The sequence below is a fragment of the Tamandua tetradactyla genome, chromosome 24 (genome assembly GCF_023851605.1).
Source record: "Tamandua tetradactyla isolate mTamTet1 chromosome 24, mTamTet1.pri, whole genome shotgun sequence".
NCBI classification, from domain to species: domain Eukaryota; kingdom Metazoa; phylum Chordata; class Mammalia; order Pilosa; family Myrmecophagidae; genus Tamandua; species Tamandua tetradactyla.
Window position 1 is genome coordinate 6,067,309 of NC_135350.1, and position 23,967 is coordinate 6,091,275.

Genomic DNA, 23,967 nt, shown 5'->3' on the forward strand with positions numbered 1-23,967 from the left:
ATTAGCTCGTGCACATGGGGCTCAGCCGAGTCACCTCAAAAGTCTGAGTCCTGAACAAAAGGCAACATTGGCTTTTATAGACACTATTACGTACTAGAAATGGGGCAAGCCTAATACAGCAAATAGCAATATTAAAGGAAAGACAATCGGTCAGCTTAAGGTGCGAAGCAGGTTACAGAAGCAGGTGAGCTGTTAGGGGAGGGGCCTCTACCCCAGGAATGTGTCTTATCTTTATTACCTGCAGTTTCATCCATTCCCAGTGGTTAGGAGAGGGGGTCTCTACCCCAGGACTGTATCCTATCGTTATTGCCTGCAGTTTCATCCGTTCCCAGAGGTCAGGAGAGGGGATCTGGGGTTTTCTAACAGAAAAGGTAACTGAATAAGAAAAAGAAAGAGGGGGGCCTGTTTGCTACAACATAATGCTGACGTACAAACTTTATATTCAATTGAAGTTAAAAAAAAGCAAAACTAGAAGCATTTTACACGTAAATTTGAACACAAAAAAACCCCACTATTTCACACTATTTTTAAGTACATGGGTTAATTCATGCTAGAAATGTTCAAAATTCCCTATACATGTATAGTGCTAAAAATAACTATACTGATTAACTTATTACTTACTATGAATTTAAATACTGGATTAACTGTTTTACATGCATTGTCTCCTAAGGTACTATGATTTAGTAGAATTTGGTTTTTCAAATTTGCAGATGAAGAAATTAAATTAAATGGTTAAACAACTTGGAAAATTTCACAAAGCTAAGAATTGGCAGAAACATTGCAATTGATTGGAATCTTGGTTGCCTTACTCTAAAACCGTTGTGCTGCACTACATAGTCATAGTTGATACAAAGTAAATATTTGTTTTCTTAATATAAATTAATAATTTTATCTAATTATATAAATTAAAAAGCTCACCAAATTAATAAATATTTTTTATTTTATTATAGTGTGACATACCAAAATTATTTGATCAGGCTGGAAATATCATATATATTGTTGAATTCTATATCCCTCCCCAAAATGTATATATAAGTTGAATTCCTTTATATATATATATATAAAAGAATATATATATATTCTCTTTTATGTATATATTGTTGAATTCTATCCCCAAATTATCAGACTAAATCTTCTAGACCATATGAATGCATACATCTATTTTTATATTACAAAACCTCAGAAATGTAAACAAAGAGGGAGAGATGAAGTTTGTCAAAAATCCTGAAATATCTCAGAGGAATTAATAAATCTTGATTACCAGATTAATAATTATTTCAAAAATCACCCAAAATTCAGTGTTTCCCCTCTAGGAATTTTCTTATGAAAGATTGAACCTCTTCCTGTATTAAAAAATAAGGTGTTTTGATATTTTTATACTGTTTGCGATATTCAGCAGTATGCATTAACAAAAGAGTTTTTGTTAATCTCTTAACAATGGTAAATGGAAGAAAATGAATCTACTCTATAGGGGAAAGTAGCTGGCCAAAGGGAAATAAAAAAAGACATATAGAGAATTAGGAGTGGATAGTGCCCCTACTTTTAAACAGAAAAACTAAAAGGCAATTTAGTATCTTTTCAAACATATAATACTAGTGTATTTGAATAGATGTGTTAGTACTACTATTGCTAATAACAACAATACCGATAATAAAAAATAATGTGCAAAACTCATTTGTGCTCAAAAGTTTCCATCTTGGCTTTATATTGAGTGGTTAAATTCACTGGAAATTTACTTAATGAAAAGATCCGCATAATCCAAGGTTGCATTTCCCGGGGACCATTTATGTTGTTTGTAAGTTGCATGTGTAATACTTGTAGGTTTTAATGATTTCCAGCAGAAATACATCACTAGAAAATGAGATAAAATTTTATCTTTCTTTCCAGAAAATTTTTTTCTGTTTTTATCAGAGGTATATGTGGTAAAGAAAGAGAGAATAATATTAAGCTTTATCCAATAAATAATATACTAATCAAACATGAGTAACCTGAGTGGTCTCATGAAATAGTTTGTTAAAAGTAAAATATTGGATGGAATACAATTAATTCAAAGCATAATTAAAGTTGTAGAGTCCTGTAGTTATTTGTTCAGAAACCATAGCATTTTAAAGCTCAATGCATTGTCTGTTAATAAAAACAGTGAAAGAATCATAAAGAACTTTTTTCAATTTTGTTACTTCACTTCGTTCCCATTAATTTTTTATTTCCTCATTTATTTTCCTTTCCTTTCTTTTCTCTTCCTTCCTTCCTTTCCATTTTGCTTTCTTTGTGCAGTTATGACAGTACTGAATTTTATATTACAGTTTGAATTTTGCCTTTATAGAGTTAAAGTCAGCATCACATTTTTCTTCTTTGTGTTGACCTTTGTGCTAATAAATTCAATTAAAATAGAATTCTGTATACTAAACAGACATATACCCTCGAATTTAACTTAGTCAACCATGAGAACCTTAGTTGTAATTTGGAATTTTTTACACATTAATTCATGCCAGAAGATGGCACTAAAAGACTCAACTTCAAAATTCCTTTATTAATAAGTGCATAAGATTATTCTATATTTGGATTTGTAAATGCAGGAAAATAGCCTTGTAAGTATGGATTAAAATGATAAAGATAATACATATATTTTAAGATAAAGTGCAACAATGGTTAGTCTTATTTTTTATTCAATATATGTACTGCAGAAATAACTGTAACTGTAGATGCTCAATTTTATGAATTTATATATAGTTCTGAACTCTAAAAATGGTTACTTCTAAGTTGCCAAGTGATATTACAAATACCAAGGGAGTGTATCATATCTTCCTCTGAGTGAGGTCTCTTTTTGATGTCAGGCAGTTTAATTTTTCTTGATGAAACTGATGTCATTTTTGTTACTTTGATCACCTTAAAGATAGATTTGATGGCAAATTATGGGAAAAGAATTTCCATACTCCCTCAGTATTATCAGTAATATATCATTCCTTTTTATTTGTTTTTCTCTTGGGAGGTAGTAAAGACAAGTGGTTAGGAGCTTAAGCTCTAGTGGCAGACTGCATGAGTTTAAATTCTTATTTTGCCCTCTATTTAGTAGCTGCGTGACCTTGGGCAAGTTGCTTAAATTCTCTCTCTCTCTTTGTCTCTGCCTCTTTCTTAAACTTAATTCCTTAATCTTGTTTTTAATAAGGTTGCAATGGAATTGAAATAATATATACATGTAAAATGTTTGAATAGTTCCCGACATTTTATGTCATCAATGAATATTAGTTATTAATAACATTATTTCAAAGAGAAACATTCCCTATGGAAATATCATCTCCAAGGATGTTTTAAACTTATATTCCCAAATGATAAAACTCTTCGATTAGAAATCATAAAAGGGAACCTTATTTTGTTTCCTTTTCAGCACAGAAATCTACACCGATTTTCATCTTTCCTCTCAAACTGTTAAAAATATAAAGAGGTAAATATTTTCACAATGCGTCACAAAGAATATTTTGAAAATGTTCAAGTCTGAGTACTTATCTCTTTATAAAATGCACAACTAGAAAACTGTATGGAAGAAGTACAACTGAAGCCATGAGAATGATTAGGATTTTTAAACGTCGAGTAAATTTAAGCAGAGAAAGAGCAAATTTGGTAAAAAAAAAAAAAAAAAAAAAAACACGCAAAAAACCTCATAAATAATAGCGTGTTTCACTTACAAAATGAGTACTGTTTTTGCTAAATTTTATATATTTTTCCAACTACTTAAGTGGTTTCTTTGAATACATAACATTCAAAGAAATGTGGGTATGATAGAAAAAATTGCAAACCCTGATATATTAGGTAAATATGCTGTAGGAAAATAAAAAAAAAAAATCTATTTCACTTTCTAAAGTAAATCATGGTTCCTTTAAGCAATGGTAAAAAAATAAGTATTACCCAGTAGTTACACAGTTAAACACTATTTGCAAAACAAAGATTTGTAGAAGTGGCCAAAATAAAATGTTAGAAGAACAAAATCGCTTTATTTCACCTTGGCACAAACAGATCTTAATAGTAATAATGACAATAATAGTAATAATGAGAATAATAAAATTAGATAAGAGACACAAATGAAATACGTTTTCACTGCAAAGCATGAAGAGCTATTTCTGTAGCAAAACATAATGATTTATGATCCAGGCAAGCCATCATCTCCTAAACCTTTCTGTTCTAAAAACTTCTAAATTAAATATATCTTTATTACAATAGCCTAGAAAACTGGAAGTCATAGTTGATTAGTACATCACCTATAAATCAAGTTTAGAGTCTATTTGTTTTTATTAGTAAGATAATACAACCAGAATTAGTGTTAGGCTAATCTCAGAGAGAACAGAAATCCATCTCAGATAGATTCCAAGTTCAAATTATCTTTTGAAAACTGCTTAAAACAGGCATATATTTTGCTATGTTTTCTATTATTAATTACAGAAAATTTGCACTTGTTTACACACAAATGATTAAAATATACTTTCATATATGTTGCTCACTTTTTTCCATAACCATATTAGTTTCCAATAAGTGTCTTACTAACCAAATATTTCTTTATGTCTTTAATACCACATCTTCAATATAAAGCAAAACTGCTTAGGTTACTGTATCTTATTTTAACAGCTGCTATTTCAGTCTCATATCCAGCTACCTCAGTTTTAAGAGAGCAACAGGAGGCTTTGAGGATTTTTATTGAAAGATGCGCCTTCTTTCTAAGCAAAATTTGTGTTGCTTTTCTGATGAACTTGCAATGCTTGTTTTTGGTTGTAGTCTCCTAGGATGCAGGTCTATTAGTGTTGTTCATTCCATATTTCTCTTTGTTTGTTTTGCTTTTAAAGTATTGTTAAATCCACACCAATAGTCAACACATTAATAAAAACTCTAGTTTATGAGCTATTTCGTGTGTGCAGGGACATGTGATAAGTTTCATATAGACGTCCCATGAATTAAATCTTCAAAACTGCTACATAAAATAGAAATGATTAATATTATATGAAAGATAAAAAAAAACTAAAGCTCAGAGAATATAAACTATTTGTCAAGGTCATGAAATAATAAGATGCAGAGAAGTAATTTATGGGCAGAATTGTCTGATATCAAAGCATATGTTCCTAAACCACAGTTTTATAATATCGTGACCTGATAGATGTCATTTATTCTAATTTCTTCCCAGAACCAGATTCCTGGTTAAGGAACTGGTTAACAAAGGAGATGCTATAATAACCATTCTCTATCACTGTCTAAATTTAATGTGATGGTACAAAAATTGCTAGATTATTCCTATTAATTATGTATGCAAAATTCAAAGGAAGAGCATAAAAGGAAAAATACATTAAGGCTGACAGTAAAAAAACAATCATTAGAATCACAGAATTGAACATAACACACATAAGAGTTACGTATATCAGAATGTAAGAGTTGTTTTACCAATATGGATATTGCAATTCTTTCTTTCTTGTAGTATTCTTTAAAATAATTTCTTTATTCAACATATAATGAGATGTCAATTACTATCATATAGATAAAATCGCTTTTGTATCAGTTTCCTTAGTGCAGTTTCATCATGATTAAAGGTTTCTGTAATTTTTATATGTGTATCAGCTTCAGTATGATACAATTTACACAGAGTAAACTGAATCCATTTAAAATGTCCAATTCAGAATTCAGAACATTTCCATCATTCTTACGAGCATCCTTAAGTCATTTTGCTTTCTGACCTTCCCTCAACCCCTGGTCAATGACAGCAGCCAATATGCTGTTTGCATTTTCTAGATTTGTATACAAATGGAATCAAACAGTATGTACTCTTTTGAATCTGGCTTCTCTCTTCTGTATAATGTCTTTGAGAATCACCCATGTTATGTGTGTCAGTAGTTCAATCATTTTTATTACGTGGTATGGAAATGTATAATTTTATTTATCCACTTAAATGTTGAGAGATACTTGGCTTGTTTCTAGCTTGGTTTATTGTCTAGCTTGGTATATTGTGAATAAAGGTTTTACAAACATTTGTATTTTAGCCTTTCTGTCGACACATGCTATCAACTCTCTTGGGTATTAACCCAAGGAAAGGAACGGTTGAGTCATAAGGTAGGCTTTTATTTAACATTTTAAGAAACTGCCTGTCTTCCTGGGTGGTACAATCCACTTCAAATGTCTTTCAAAGATCAACATTGATAAGGCAATATCAGTCACATTTCAATAGTCTTTTGTGACTTTTTAGGCTGATTACAAAATATATGGACATTGAAAACGGCCTATAATAGGCAAAGCAAATTAAAGAGCAAATGTGGAAGATTTACAATAACAGATTACAATATTTTACTTTAAAGTTACAGTGATCAAGGTGGCTAGTGTTGGTGAAATGAAAAAGATGAGATTTGGAACAGAATAGAGTGCCGAAATCGATCCATACAAATATGGTCAATTATTCTTAAAAGAGATGTCCAGCTTTAGCAGGAATAGCAAAAATATTTCAAAACACGATGCTGGAAATTAGCAGGGAAAAAATAACATTAACTTTAATCTCACATCACATGCAAAATGAACCCAAAATGAATCATAGATCTAAATGTAAACATCAAAAATCTAAAATTATCTAGAATAAATCATAGAAGAAAATTTTTGCAGCTTGGGTTAGGTGAAGATTTAGTAAACGAAACACAAAAAGAAATATAAAGGAAAAATTTTATCAGCCAGAATTTCTTGAAATTAAAAAATTTGATCACTGAACTGATAGCAAAATCCATTAAGAAATGAAATGGCAAGGAACCTATGTAAACAAATGTGAAAACTCTGTTATGATAAGACAAAAAATATGAGAAATCTACTGGGAAATCTCATTGCTTAATTATAATAAAATTGTATTGCACTAGTTAATGAAAACTAGAAACAGATGCTTGGGTTTAATAAAGTAAAATAATAGGGTAAAATTTTGTACAGAACAGTATATTAGGAAGAAAGCAATTCTTTATAAATTGTGTTTTATCAACAGACTCCAGTCTGAAATAAAAGGGAAGATACTGCAGATAATAATTATGTGTTTGTTCAACAAATATTTCAATTGATCTAAGAGGAGAAATGGTATAGTGGTAGAGGACAGTCACACTTGGAAGGGAAGTTGAGAGTGCATGCTTAGCCAACATCCGGCCAAGATAAACTGCTCTAATGGTGGTCAATATTAGAGGCAGAGACAGACCCAGAACTCAGAGAAACAAGGTTGATAAGAGACAGAGTGATGAAGCTGCCCAGGTTTATTTCCTTAAATTGCCTCATTCCTTTTACTAAGCAGTAGGAGAATGAGCAAACCATTCCATGGTAGAAACTGAAGGAAGAATTTCATGGAGTAGATACTTGACAATACATAATTCTGTATAATTTAAAGATTAGAGCTGCTTAACAGTATGTAAATCTCCTTACCCTAAATGTTGGATCTGAGATAAAGGATGTGAAAGAATAGGAAATTAACCAAAGAACAAAGTGCTTAGGAGAAAATAGAAAAAGAGAGAGAGAAAGGAGTTAGAGGGATTAATTAGATAACAGCTAGGAAGAAAATCAGGAGTTTGTGTTGCTCATTTTGGGTGTGCATCTGTGCAAAGAGTGCCATGAATGACTGACTAGTTTGTGCTTGCACTGCTCCCTACACCACCAAGACCTTACCCTTGGTATTCCATCTGCCTGGAAAATGACTCATCTCCCATGTCTTCCTTCTGATGCCTCCTGCAACCCTCTTGGCTTCTGGGAGCTGAGCCTTCACCATTTTAGTTCTGAACACTTATTTTATTTCATTTTAAAAATATTTGTTGCTGGTGCATAGAAATGAACTTAATATATGGATAATATACCCCAAACTCTGAACTTTCTGATTTTATTATTGTAATATGTACATTTTCTTGTGTTCCAAATGACTTATTGTTTCTATTCTCCCTTATCTAACGTTACCACAATGATTATTTTCATTTGTTTTTTTTCCTTTTCAAATATTACAATTTTATATTCTCTTTGCTGAACGTGCTGATTAGAAAGTTCAGCAATTTTTATTATCCAATCTGTGATATTGGTCATTATAACCTCCTTTCTGAATTTAAAGGAAACGCTTCTAATGTGTGTAATGAGAAAAAGTTTGAGGAGGCTGAGTGTTGCTGAGGATGTGCTCTAACTCAAAAACTTAGAAACTTTGCTGAGATTGTACTTTGTTACTCCCACTTGTAATAAAAAAATAACTAGAAAAGGTGAAGATATTGCATAACCTGTGTCTTAGGATGAGTCCCCTAGAAGCAGAGTCTGAGCTGTGGGTTCTTGTGGAAGTGATTTACAAGGGGGTGGACATAGTGGGAGAGGGTAGAAAGCAGAATAGGGCAAAGAAAGAAATCTAAGCTTCAACCTGGTTTGAAATTGGAAGTTGGAGTATGAATTGAATTCATACTTGGTTCCCTCTTACGAAAAAGCAGCTAGCCTTGTGTGCTCCTGTGTCAAGTGGTCAGTGGCTGCTGAAAGGTAAATAGTTTCATTTGTGCAAACCTTGCCTCCTTTGCTTGTTATAACTTATCTCACCCTTCATTCCCATGGGAACAAAGGAATACCTAACTCATCATCAAATTCCCATGAATATGGCATTTTTGGATGCATGAGAAATACTGTTGAAATCCAGTCTTGTGAACACACAGGTAAGGTTCTCTGTGCAAAGAACATGAGAAAGTATGCAAAAAAAAGACTATGCATGCACCACCAGAGACCTGCCAAATCCTGTGGTTTATCATGCCCCTGGTTTGTGCTTCCTTTATTCTCTTCCTATATATACTGCTACATATCCCCATATGAATACTTGAGCACTACTTAGGGTCCAATTGTCACCTTAGATCACTTCTTCTGTAAGTAACCTTCCCCAGGTAAACCTTTGTATAATTCACTGGTGTCATCCTGTGACCTGCAGTGTTCTTTGGTCTCCAGAGCTTTCCCTGTGACTGGAGGCTGTGTTTCAAAGGCCACACATTGCGACCACTCCTTGGAAATGACTAATAACTAAAAGAGGATGCTACTTGGGTAAGGGCAAATCTCTGGAGAGGAGGCAGCTCTGAGGTAACACAGCAGCTTCGAGAAGAGGGCACCAGACTATCGAATATCTGTTTGACACTCCTAATGCCCACTATAATCCATCCTTGCCTTATCACATCATCTCTCTTTTCATTCTGTTTGCTCCATCCAGGCACAGTTTCTCCAGGATAGTTTGAGAAATTTGTAATTTAGTGGAATATACTATAGCTCCTCCTCCAGCATTGCAGTTTATCCCATGGTCATAAATGATGTCAATTTGATCAAATATTCCTGATTTCCCCAAAGCCTGAGCTAGCACTTGAGCTGGTCTAAGGTACTTGCCTATTGAGATGACAGACAGACCTTCAGCAACAAGACTCTGTATTCCCTGATCTTATCAGGCCAAAACTGCTTTAGTTACTCATTTCTTAAAACTGAGCATGGGTGTCCAAAGAGATGCTGATTGGATCACATGGGCAGTAAGCATATGCAACCTGTTTCTGCTACTTACCAGCAGTTCTACCATCTCATGATAATTTAAGGCAATCATCCCCTACCAAAATTACTTTTTGTGTCTGCTGGTCTATTGGCACAAAGAGCTCAACAGGATCAGGTAACAGTCATAGCTTTAATATCAGTGGGAATTTTAACAGGTGCCTTGGTGGAAGCAGACATTCTCTGAGAAGCATGACAATTAGGTTTTCAGGGACAAAGACTCTGGAAACTTGAATTTCCCAAGTGGGTCACAGGGAGTGACACGCTCCTTGTCATTAGGGCAACTCTAACTTCAACCCCTCATTCCCAGGCTCATTTATGGCGCATGCTGGAGTAACAAAACAATACAATGGACATGGACTTAAGGAATATACACTAAAGATGGTGGACCATACTCAGAGTGTTTTCAGACTGGTATGTCCGCTTCATTTTTAAGATACCATCACAGTGCTTTTGCAGGATGGCAACTTCTGGACGATATCACATGTGTTGGGATCAGTGGATCCCATGAAATTGCACACACTGCAACACTACATTTCCTACAAAGTAGCTCCCTTAGTCTGAGTCAGGGTTACACAGAGATGCCAAATCACAACTGAAATACATGCTAAAACGATCAGGATGAAATGTTGCTATTTCCAGCGTGAAAGGTGTGCATGTTATCAATTTGCCATTAGTTGCTTCTTGAAGGGTCATGGCTCACCATTGGCCTTTGTACATGTAGAACAGACACCGCAACATCAGCAGTTAGTAGCCTTCCCAGTCAGCTATAGGAAGGGCCCTAGATATTACATATTTGCATGTTTGTAAAAAAAATATTTTAATAGAAATATACGCAATGCAATCTGCAAGAGAATATATAGGTTATACTAAAACATGTTAAATATGTAAAGTAATACATATGAATAATTAGTTTACAGATACACAGCTGTGTGGTAAAATTACAAAGAAATTCATGGAAATTACATAAAACAAATTTGGTGGAGAGGGTGGGAAACACAAATATGAAAACAGTGTTGAATAGGAACTTCTAAAATATTGGTAACATTATATTAGATAATGTGTGTCAGGTGTTTGGGTGTTTGTTATACCTGTTTATGTCTGAAATAATAATATGTTAAAGAGATAATGCTTAATAAACAATCGTTGCTTAATAACTTAGTATTAGATAACTCATTCTCAAAAATCTCTATTAGAGAGCTTTTGTATGGCATGTCCCAGATCTTTTTTCTTTCAGTGATTTCGTCATTTTAATTTTTTTATAAAAAAGTCTGTTTGTAACAGTAATGCATTACGTTAACTAGAAACTTATCTCACTTTATGTTTAAACATCAAAAACTTGGATGGAACCATAGAAGTCACATATACCAGATTTTCAGAGTTAAAGAAGCTAAGAACAACAGTAAATTACTTTGATGAAAGCGTGAGGATCCAAAATGATCCTAACAAGGTAGAACAGTGGACTGTAGCAAAAAGAATAATGCACTGCATTTAGAGATAATCATTTTGCCTGCACAAGGACAGAATAATTATGTAACTAAATGTTGTGGTGGAAAATAAAAGTAAAAGTTCAACAGCAGATGACAAATGTTTATTTTACACACACACATATATATATATATATACATATATGTATTATAGAAAGTGATTGATTAAAGTTTCATGAAAATTACTACTATGATGAATGTGTTAAAAACTGTCATGCTATATTTAAGATCCTTTAATAGGAACACAGTATAGAGAACAAGTGAACTAACAGTATCATGTCACATGCCAGGCCCATTTTGCTGGGCGGATGCATCTACAATATTGTATGTAATTTTCTGAGTTAAATAATGGGAAAGATATTCAAATTTTGGGTCACCAAAATCATAGTGTATGATAATTTTAAATTAATTTTTAATTTAAGAAAGTTTATTATATCTTGAATGACCTGTTGCTACTTGGAGCCCATCATTCTTCCCAACGCATTCTCATTGTTTGCGTAGAGAGAAACTATTTTTGCTCTTATAGCTTAAAAAATGGATTAGTTTAATAAAACCCCACATGGGCATTACTTAGAGTGAACAATTACTAAAACTGTGCCATATTTGCTTTATTTATTCATTGCTATCCACGTGAAGAATTTGAAAAGCAAATATTCATTATTTAGTCCTACATACCTTTGTATGAATTTCTATAAACAAATACTCTTTTCTTTATGTACAACTTATTTATTATTATAATTTACAACAATAACAGTAATAGATAGTGGTGAAATTTGAAAACATATTTTACGGGAGCGATTTAAAAGAGAAACACACAGAATCATCAGATATTGGGTGTTATGTCTGCTGGATAATAAACCATATATTTCTGTAGCCTGCAGAAAGCAGGACTAAGGCTACTAATGAGCGAACAGGCTTTCCTGGTGAAACTTTCATTGCTTTCGGGTCCTTGTCAATGAGATGGAGATAGAGAGTTTCTTGATCATGAATGTGTTTAAAACAAGACTCACTGATCATGTAATTGAATAGTTGAAAGTGTTCCGGGGGGATTTATGGATAAAGATGTGTGGAACCAGAAAACTTTATCATCCAAACCGGATATTTTTGAGTATTTTTTGAATATTATTCTTAACCGACTATTTTGATATATAATATTTGTTTGAATCTGAGAGAATTATATCTTAAAAATAGAATAATTTCAAATTATTTTTCCAAAGACACGCAAAAATAAGAAACCTGACAGATGAATACCCCTAGAGTAATAAGTTATAGTCTGTTGTCAAATATATACATATTTCTCATATCAGTTTCATTACTTATATTTTTCATTTGTGTACATCTTATAAATATGAAGGTCTGTCCTGTAAAATAAGCAGTCTTACTCCTAAAAGGAACATTTTGCGATGGTTAATGTATGTAAAATATGATATTTTCTTTAAGAAATTTTAGGAAAAAAATAAACCAAACTTTTAGAGAAAAAAATGACCATGGAAAGTGACAAATACTAAAACGTTTACTAAAAATTAATTTATCCACCAATAAATAAATAAATGCATAACCCAGATAAATAGCACTTTAAAGCTTAAACAAATGTATTAGTCTTAACGTGATTATGTGCATAGTAAACATTCTATTAAATAATATATATTTTAATTTCAAGTTCAATTCAATATATACTCTCCCTAACTCCCATATTACTACCACCCATTTCTTGGGTTTTCAGGAACTAACTGCCATGATACCTATATGAAACCCTCATAAGAACTTTTTGGTAAATGTAGAAATAGGAGAGAATCATCAGTACATCATAAATGATGGGGTTTACTGATGTCTCCCTGGCAACACAAATGGTAAACACTCACTTAGAACTGTAGTTGGAATTGAAATGTTTTCAGGTATCAGTAATAAATAGGAAATTGGACGTGAAATAAAAATGTCATAAGTAAAATATGGCTTACGGTTTTAAGTAGGTAGCTGAAGGTTAGTTGTGTGTCTCAACAATATCACCAATTAGTGCCAGGATCCTTCCATCTATCTGCTCTAATCTCTAGTACTTCAAGTTGCCTACTGCTCAACAAGATCAGTGCTGGAGTACCAAGCACTAAACTTGATTATTTGCAGGAAGAACAGGAGACAGGGAAAATGCAAAAATGTTTACTGAATATTGTAACTCAGTCTGCACTTTTCCTCAGATTCAACCAATGATTTTGTAATACATTTTCCACTACTCATATTTTCAAAAAGAGACCAAAAAATGAAGGTTTTTCAAAACTGAGCAAATTCATACTTCTATCAAAATACTGTTGCTGTTACTACTAATAAAGTACAGAATGGATTTTCAATGGGTAATTAGTGATCTCTGACACATTTCCAACAGAAAGAAAGTTTCAAATATCTGTGATAAAAATTACTTGAAAACTTTAGAAACATGATTCCATTTCATTTTATATATTTTTAAAAGTTCTTTTCAAACACACTAATGTTTATTTTTCAATATTTCTTGAGAAAAATTGAGATTTTAATAATTCACAATGCTTCATTCTATGTAGGCCATAATAAGAAATGTTCATTTCAATTTGAGTCAGAATAATAGGCTCTTGAATAATGAGTATGACCAATTTTAACTGACCTTTTATAAAATGATTTTATGTAATCAATAGTAATTTTAAAAAAATAATTGCATCTATGCTTCTTACAAGGAAATGTTAAATTTAGCCTTTAATATTTGGCTTTATTGTTGTTACCAAGGAAATAAAATGAAAAGAACGTATTTTCTTTTAAAATAGAGTATAATTATTTAAATTGCTACTTATGAATGAAAACTTTCCTTATCATAATAATTTTATACATTTTCTGTCCTTTCTATTACTATCAGAACTATCTCACTATCAACAATAAACTTCTTCTTAACTGCTAGAAAATTCATGTCAACCTGCGTTTTCAGCAGGGAAGGAGTACTTAGAAAGAATACTTGTCACATCCTAACAGTCTCACTTCCCTGGTCATCCCCTACTCCACACTGAAGTGCCACTCATTTTTCCTATGACCACAATCACTCTCCTTCCTGTGATAAAATATGAAACCAAGATGTTTGGGAGAGCAGGAATTACTGAAAGAAAAAAAAAAGAGGAAGAAATGAATGAAAAGAGAAGAGTAAAAAATGAGGGAGAAAAAGATAAGTTGGGAAAAGTAAAATGTTTCAACCAAGCTATGATAATTTTATCACCCTAGCAGTGCTCATAAATCCTTGAAATTATATTATTATGTCTTTAGGTTATTCTCAAGATTAACTGAACTTGGAAATGAACAACCATTTTACCTTTCTCTGTTGGAAAGTGAGATCCAAAGAACAAAGACAAAGTCAGAATCTCTTTTTATTTTCAGAATAATAATCAGCCATTATCTTTCATAAGTCAAGTACCTGGAAGGCCATGGCTGAATAATAGACAAGTAAACAGCACAGTCTGAAATACAGCCATAAGTAGTTTGCTTATTACTTAAAGAGGCAATGGGAGAAAAGACTCAATAGAGTGAATAAGAGGCAAAATATTCATTCTTATGGCCCATCTCTCTAAGGAGTGTTTGTGAAGTCAACATTAGTTCCTAATGACATACAAAAAGCAGTTACTCGAAGGCATTGACTGGCTTTGCACCTGCTGAGTTAATCTCAAAATGCCCTTTTTTCTTTTTTCTTTTTTTTACCTTTTTACTATAGCAACCAAGTGTTCTACTATATGAATAACTGGCAAGTCAGATACCCCCAAAATCTACAGCTCTGTTTTTCTTGTCTTACTGATTTTCACCTTTCAGTCATGGCTATTACTATTTGATTTCAAATTTCAGCTGATAATTTCAATCATAATTTCATTTCTGCTTTTTTAGCAAAAAGATGTTACATGTGACAGTTTGCTACTTAAAGTAAGACACTTACAGAAAGGTGCACAGAGAACCTGTGCTTGTAAAAGACCTGGAATTTCTCTTTCCTGTCTTTCTTTGGTCTTAATTTTCAATGAAATTTTTATTCACGGTTTTTGACTATGCATACCATTGTGATTTGCCTTCCACACAGATCCTTTCAATGACGTTGCAGATCATTCATCTGAGAACTTATATAAAGAACAGAGAATCAATACAGTTGGAAAAGAAAATCTATGTAAATTGAAAAGAACAAAATACTTCTTAATCACTGATTTAAGGATTGTTTTACTCTTAAATTGTGCAGATGTTAGAATTGCAGGGATTTATACAGTTTAGAACTATTGCTATTTTTTTTTTTTTTTTATTAACGGAAAGAAAAAAAAGAAATTAACACAACATTTAGAAATCATACCATTCTACATATGTACTCAGTAATTCTTAACATCATCACATAGATGCATGATCATTGTTTCTTAGTACATTTGCATCAGTTTAGAGGAACTAGCAACACAACAGAAAAAGATATAAAATGTTAATATAAAGAAAAGAAATAAAAATAGTAGTAATAGTAAAAAACAACAACAACAAACAAACCAACAAGCAAACAAAAACATAAAAAAACCCTATAGCTCAGATGCAGCTTCATTCAGTATTTTAACATGATTACTTTACAATTAGGTATTATTGTGCTGTCCATTTTTGAGTTTTTGTATCTAGTCCTGTTGCACAATCTGTATCCCTTCAGCTTCAATTACCCATTGTCTTACCCTGTTTCTAACTCCTGCTGAACTCTGTTACCAATGACATATTTCAAGTTTATTCTCGAATGTCCGTTCACAACAGTGGGACCATACAGTATTTGTCCTTTAGTTTTTGGCTGGATTCACTCAGCATAATATTCTCTAGGTCCATCCATGTTATTACATGGTTCACAAGTTTATCTTGTCTTAAAGCTGCATAATATTCCATCGTATGTATATACCACAGTTTGTTTAGCCACTCTTCTGTTGATGGAGATTTTGGCTGTTTCCATCTCTTTGCAATTGTAAATAACGCTGCTATAAACATTGGTGTGCAAATGTCCGTTTGTGTCTTTGCCCTTAAGTCCTTTGAGTAGATACCTAGCAATGGTATTGCTGGGTCGTATGGCAATTCTATATTCAGCTTTTTGAGGAACCGCCAAACTGCCTTCCACAGTGGTTGCACCCTTTGACATTCCCACCAACAGTGAATAAGTGTGCCTCTTTCTCCGCATCCTCTCCAGCACTTGTCGTTTTCTGTTTTGTTGATAATGGCCATTCTGGTGGGTGTGAGATGATATCTCATTGTGGTTTTGATTTGCATTTCTCTAATGGCCAGGGACATTGAGCATCTCTTCATGTGCCTCTTGGCCATCCGTATTTCTTCTTCTGGTAGGTGTCTGTTTAAGTCTTTTTCCCATTTTGTAATTGGGTTGGCTGTCTTTTTGTTGTTGAGTTGAATAATCTCTTTATAAATTCTGGATACTAGACCCTTATCTGATATGTCATTTCCAAATATTGTCTCCCATTGTGTAGGCTGTCTTTCTACTTTCTTGATGAAGTTCTCTGATGCACAAAAGTGTTTAATTTTGAGAAGCTCCCATTTATTTATTTCCTTCTTCAGTGTTCTTGCTTTAGGTTTAAGGTCCATAAAACCACCTCCAGTTGTAAGATCCATAAGATATCTCCCAACATTTTCCTCTAACTGTTTTATGGTCTTAGACCTAATGTTTAGATCTTTGATCCATTTTGAGTTAACTTTTGTATAGGATGTGAGAGATGGGTCTTCTTTCATTCTTTTGCATATGGATATCCAGTTCTCTAGGCACCATTTATTGAAGAGACTGTTCTGTCCCAGGTGAGTTGGCTTGACTGCCTTATCAAAGATCAAATGTCCATAGATGAGAGGGTCTATATCTGAGCACTCTATTCGATTCCATTGGTCGATATATCTATCTTTATGCCAATACCATGCTGTTTTGACCACTGTGGCTTCATAATATGCCTTAAAGTCAGGCAGCGCGAGACCTCCAGCTTCGTTTTTTTTCCTCAAGATGTTTTTAGCAATTCGGGGTACCCTGCCCTTCCAGATAAATTTGCTTATTGGTTTTTCTATTTCTGAGAAATATGTTGTTGGGATTTTGATTGGTATTGCATTGAATCTGTAAATCAATTTAGGTAGGATTGACATCTTAACTATATTTAGTCTTCCAATCCATGAACACGGTACGCCCTTCCATCTATTTAGGTCTTCTGTGATTTCTTTTAACAGTTTTTTGTAGTTTTCTTTATATAGGTTTTTTGTCTCTTTGGTTAAATTTATTCCTAGGTATTTTATTCTTTTAGTTGCGATTGTAAATGGGATTCGTTTCTTGATTTCTACCTCAGCTTGTTCATTACTAGTGTATAGAAAAGCTACAGATTTTTGAATGTTGATCTTGTAGCCTGCTACTTTGCTGTACTCATTTATTAGCTCTAGTAATTTTGTTGTGGATTTTTCTGGGTTTTCTACATATAGTATCATATCGTCTGCAAACAGTGATAGTTTTACTTCTTCCTTTCCAATTTTGATGCCTTGTATTTCTTTTTCTTGCCTAATTGCTCTGGCTAGAACTTCCAACACAATGTTGAATAATAGTGGTGATAGTGGACATCCTTGTCTTGTTCCTGATCTTAGGGGGAAAGTTTTCAATTTTTCCCCATTGAGGATGATATGAGCTGTGGGTTTTTCATATATTCCCTCTATCATTTTAAGGAAGTTCCCTTGTATTCCTATCTTTTGAAGTGTCTTCAGCATGAAAGGATGTTGAATCTTGTCAAATGCCTTCTCTGCATCAATTGAGATGATCATGTGATTTTTCTGCTTTGATTTGTTGATATGGTGTATTACATTAATTGATTTTCTTATGTTGAACCATCCTTGCATACCTGGGATGAATCCTACTTGGTCATGATGTATAATTCTTTTAATGTGTTGTTGGATACGATTTGCTAGAATTTTATTGAGTATTTTTGCATCTGTATTCATTAGAGAGATTGGTCTGTAGTTTTCTTTTTTTGTAATATCTTTGCCTGGTTTTGGTATGAGGGTGATGTTGGCTTCATAGAATGAATTAGGTAGTTTTCCCTCCACTTCGATTATGTTGAAGAGTTTGAGGAGAGTAGGTACTAATTCTTTCTGGAATGTTTGATAGAATTCACATGTGAAGCCATCTGGTCCTGGACTTTTCTTTTTAGGGAGGTTTTGAATAACTAATTCAATCTCTTTACTTGTGATTGGTTTGTTGAGGTCGTCTATTTCTTCTTGAGTCAAAGTTGGTTGTTCCTGTCTTTCCAGGAACCTGTCCATTTCTTCTAAATTGTTGTATTTATTAGCGTAAAGTTGTTCATAGTATCCTGTTATTACCTCCTTTATTTCTGTGAGGTCAGTAGTTATGTCTCCTCTTTCATTTCTAATCTTATTTATTTGCATCCTCTCTCTTCTTCTTTTTGTCAATCTTGCTAAGGGCCCATCAATCTTGTTGATTTTCTCATAGAACCAACTTCTGGTCTTATTGATTTTCTCTATTGTTTTCATGTTTTCAATTTCATTTATTTCTGCTCTAATCTTTGTTATTTCTTTCCTTTTGCTTGCTTTGGGATTAGTTTGCTGTTCTTTCTCCAGTTCTTCCAAGTGGACAGTTAATTCCTGCATTTTTGCCTTTTCTTCTTTTCTGATAAAGGCATTTAGGGCAATAAATTTCCCTCTTAGCACTGCCTTTGCTGCGTCCCATAAGTTTTGATATGTTGTGTCTTCATTTTCATTTGCCTCTAGGTATTTACTAATTTCTCTTGCAATTTCTTCTTTGACCCACTTGTTGTTTAAGAGTGTGTTGTTGAACCTCCATGTATTTATGAATTTTCTGGCACTCCGCCTATTATTGATTTCCAACTTCATTCCTTTATGATCCGAGAAAGTGTTGTGTATGATTTCAATCTTTTTAAATTTGTTAAGACTTGCTTTGTGACCCAGCATATGGTCTATCTTTGAGAATGATCCATGAGCACTTGAAAAAAAGGTGTATCCTGCTGTTGTGGGATGTAATGTCCTATAAATGTCTGTTAAGTCAAGTTCATTTATAGTAATATTCAGGTTCTCTATTTCTTTATTGATCCTCTGTGTAGATGTTCTGTCCATTGATGAGAGTGGTGAATTGAAGTCTCCAACTATTATGGTATATGTGTCTATTTCCCTTTTCAGTGTTTGCAGTGTATTCCTCACGTATTTTGGGGCATTCTGGTTCGGTGAATAAATATTTATGATTGTTATGTCTTCTTGTTTAATTGTTCCTTTTATTAGTATATAGTGTCCTTCTTTGTCTCTTTTAACTGCTTTACATTTGAAGTCTAATTTGTTGGATATTAGTATAGCCACTCCTGCTCTTTTCTGGTTGTTGTTTGCATGAAATATCTTTTCCCAACCTTTCACTTTCAACCTATATTTATCTTTGGGTCTAAGATGTGTTTCCTGTAGACAGCATATAGAAGGATCCTGTTTTTTAATCCATTCTGCCAGTCTATGTCTTTTAATTGGGGAATTCAGTCCATTGACATTTAGAGTTATTACTGTTTGGATAATATTTTCCTCTACCATTTTGCCTTTTGTATTATATATATCATATCTGTCTTTCCTTCTTTCTACACTTTTCTCCATGTCTCTCTCTTCTGTCTTTTTGTATCTGACTCTAGTGCTTCCTTTAGTATTTCTTGCAAAGCTGGTCTCTTGGTCACAAATTCTCTTAGTGACTTTTTGTCTGAGAATGTTTTAATTTCTCCCTCATTTTTGAAGGACAATTTTGCTGGATATAGGAGTCTTGGCTGGCAGTTTTTCTCTTTTAGTAACTTAAATATATCATCCCACTGTCTTCTAGCTTCCATGGTTTCTGCTGAGAAATCTACACATAGTCTTATTGGGTTTCCCTTGTATGTGACGGATTGTTTTTCTCTCGCTGCCTTCAAGATCCTCTCTTTCTCTTTGACCTCTGACATTCTAACTAGTAAGTGTCTTGGGGAACGCCTATTTGTGTCTAATCTCTTTGGGGTGCGCTGCACTTCTTGGATCTGTAATTTTAGGTCTTTCATAAGAGTTGGGAAATTTTCAGTGATAATTTCTTCCATTAGTTTTTCTCCTCCTTTTCCCTTCTCTTCTCCTTCTGGGATACCCACTACACGTATATTTGTACGGTTCACATTGTCCTTGAGTTCCCTGATACCTTGTTCAAATTTTTCCATTCTTTTCCGGATAGTTTCTGTTTCTTTTTGGAGTTCAGATGTTTCATCCTCCAAATCACTAATTCTATCTTCTGTTTCTTTAAATCTGTCATTGTAGGTATCCATTGTTTTTTCCATCTTTTCTACTTTATCTTTCACTTCCATAAGTTCTGTGATTTGTTTTTTCAGTTTTTCTATTTCTTCTTTATGTTCAGCCCATATCTTCTTCATGTCCTCCCTCAATTTATCGATTTCGTTTTTGAAGAGGTTTTCCATTTCTGTTCGTATATTCAGCATTAGTTGTTTCAGCTCCTGTATCTCATTTGAACTATTGGTTTCTTCGTTTGACTGGGCCATATGTTCAATTTTCTGAGCGTGATCCGTTATCTTCTGCTGGCGTCTGGGCATTTAGTCAGATTTCCCCGGGTGTTCGACCCCACAGGTTGAAAGATTTTTCTGCGCAGTCTCTCGGTTCTGTTCTTTCTATCCTGCCCAGTAGGTGGCGCACGTGGCACACGCCTGTCTGTGGGTTCCACCAGCGAAAGTTGCTGTGGGTCCCTCAACTCTGGAAAACTCTCGCCGTAGGGGAGGTTCGGCAACCGAAGCGTCTTGGAAGAATGCCAGCCGGCCCGGGGTTCCAAACGTGGGGAGGGTCGCCGGCTGTCGCAGCACAGGAGAGCGTCCGGCCAAATTAGCTAGTCGGCCCGGGGCACCAAGCGTGGCGGGAGGGCGCCAGCTGTCGCAGCCCGGGAGAGTGCACTGTTCCCAGCCGACGGGGGAGTCACATGTTTGGAAGGGATCCCCCGGTCACTGTTCTCCGCAGTCTGGGGATTTCCGACCCAACTATCTCAGTTGTTCCGGGGGGCCTCGTGTGGTGGGGGCACCAGCCGCCGCGGCCTAAGGGGACCGCCTGTCCAATTCTACCAGCTGGCCTGGGAAGGTGGAAGGGAGGGACTCCGGTCACTTGCTGTCCCACCCAGGAAAGCCCGTGCCCCTTGGTGATCTCACCGGAGCTGGTTCTCCCAGATAGTCAGCCGTTCCAGGATGGGGTACGCTGTCCCTTTAATCTCCCTCGTGGCTCCGGGAGCTGCTCTGTATTATCTCCACTCCCCCAGTAGTTGTTCTGGAGGAGGAAAGGTGAGGGCGGCAAGGCTGTCGAGGCTGGTGGCGGAGGAGCACGGTGAAGGCGGGGGAAGAGGGCACCGTGTTGGTTGGAGAGCAGCCGGAGCAGGAGGGGGAGGAGGGGGGTAGGGAGGTCGGGCGGCTCGGCTGCTGCGGGGCGCGTGCGCCGCGCGGCGGGCCGGCGGAGAAAGAGAGGGGGTAGGGAGGTCGGGCGGCTCGGCTGCTGCGGGGCGCGTGCGCCGCGCGGCGGGCCGGCGGAGAAAGAGAGGGGGTAGGGAGGTCGGGCGGCTCGGCTGCTGCGGGGCGCGTGAACTATTGCTATTTTATGTGATAGTTCTATACACTGAGTAGATTCTGATTTCAACTACAACAACCAGATTCAGACAGTCAATTATATCCCATCAGGGGTTTATAATTACTTTCTTCTATGTAGCTTTCACTCTACTCTTTTTGATAAAAGTCTTTCTCTTTGCTTCCTTTTTTCTTAGATCCTTAAGTTCATTGATTTGCTGGCAAAGGAACAATTATATTGGTGTTTACAATTATTTAAACATGATCATGTTAAAGTTAGCTTACAATGCATCACTTAGTGTATCTGACTTTAAAGGAAAATGATTATTCTTGCAAAAAGTGAGGATTAGTGAAAATAGTTGGTGTCGAGGTTTGGAACACAGAAAAACACATTCTTAAATGTCATCCATTCCTGTGGGTGTGATTCCACTTTAAGTAGGACTTCTTGAAGAGTTTATTTCAGTTAAGGTGTAACTCACCTCAATCGGGATGGGAATTAATCTGATTAACTGGAGTCCTTCATAAGCAGAGTGAAATTCAAATAGATAGAAAGTCATGGGAAGCAAGAAGCTGAAGGTCAACAGACTCTGAATGAGAAAGGGGAGACCACCATGTGCATAGAGGAGTGCAGGGCATCACCAGCAGCCATCCCCAGAACACCAGTTTTCAGGAAGAAGTCGTCTCTTTAATTTGCACTTCTCCTTTAGCCTCAAAATTATGAGCTAAATGAATTCCCATTGTTTAAGCCAACCGATCACGTGCCATTTGCTTGAGCAGTTCAGGAAACTAGAACAGATGTTGTGCCAGGAGAAAGTGGTGCTGCTTCTGTAAAATAGCAAAAATATGGAAATGGATTTAGAATTGGGTAATAGGTAAAGGCTGAAAGAATTGTGAGGGATCAAAAATGAATGAGAGCTGTAGAAAAAGTTTGTGTTGTTTTAGGGTATGCAAATTCATCACTGATAGAATGTTGGTAGAAATTTGGGCATTAAAGGTAGTTTCAGCAATGCCTCAGAAGGAAATGATAAATTTGGTATTGGAAGTTGGAGGGAAGGTGATCCTTGCTTTAAAGTGGCATTAAACTTGACAAAAATTGAATTCTAATGTCAGGTGGAAGGCAGAACTTAAAAGTGGTAACCTAGATATATAGCTGAGTAAATGTCCAAGGTAAGAGTGGAAAGGGCAGCCTCATTATTCCTTTTATCTTATAGTGAAATGAAAGGGATTAGGTGACAAGCCACAAAGAAATCAGAAACTAATGGCTTGGAAAATTCTTAGCCTATTCATATATAGGATCTGATGTTAGGTCCACAGGTGGCTCTATCAGGGACCTCCCTGAGTTTCCTTAAAACAAGTCCCTGGAGAACAGGCCTCCACATGAGAGATTTTTTTGTAATGCAGTTTTATTGAGATATATTCACATGCCATATAATCATCCAAAGTAAACAGTCAATGGTTCCCAATATCATCATACAGTTGGCATTATTCACTACAATCAAATTTGAAAATTATCATTACTCCAAAATAAAATGGAATAAAAATAAAAAAGAATACCCAAAACATCACATACCCCTTACCTCTCCTTATTATCTATTTAATTTTGTCTTTACCTTCTTACTCACCTGTCCATACACTGGATAAAGGGAGTGTCAGTCACAAAGTTTCAGAATCACAGGGCCACACTATAAAAGATATATGGTTACACAATCATATTCAAGAATCAAAGCTACTGGATTACAGTTCAACTCTTTCAGGTATTTCCTTCTAGCTAGTCTAATATACTAAAAATTAAAAAGAGATATCTATATAATGCATAAGAATAACCTCGAGTGTAAACTCTTGACTCTATCCGAAATCTCTCAGCCACTGAAACTTTATTTTGTTTCCTTTCTCTTCCCCTTTTTGGTCAAGAAGGCTTTCTCAATCCCACAAATTTCAGCTACAGGCTCATCCCTGGAAATCATGCCCCATGTTGCTAGGGAGATTTACACGCCAGAAAGTCTTGTCCAACGTAGGGGTGGGGGTGGGGGTAGGGGGCAGCAAGTTCACCTGTAGAGCTGGCTTACAGAGAGAGGCCACATCTAACCAACAAAAATGGTTCTCTGGATGTGACATAATTAGGTATATTATATGTAGGTTTAGCTTCTTCTTCGCAGAAATAAGTTTTATTAGGGCAAGCCCTAAAATCGAGGGCTTGGCCTGTTAAATTGGTAACCCTCAATGCTTGTGAGAATATCAGGAATTCCCCTGGTGGGGAAGACTAATATTTTCACATTTTCCGCATGTTCCTCTAAAGGACTTTGCTAATACTTCTATTATTTTCTGCCTAAATTACTCTGGGATGTATCAGTACATCA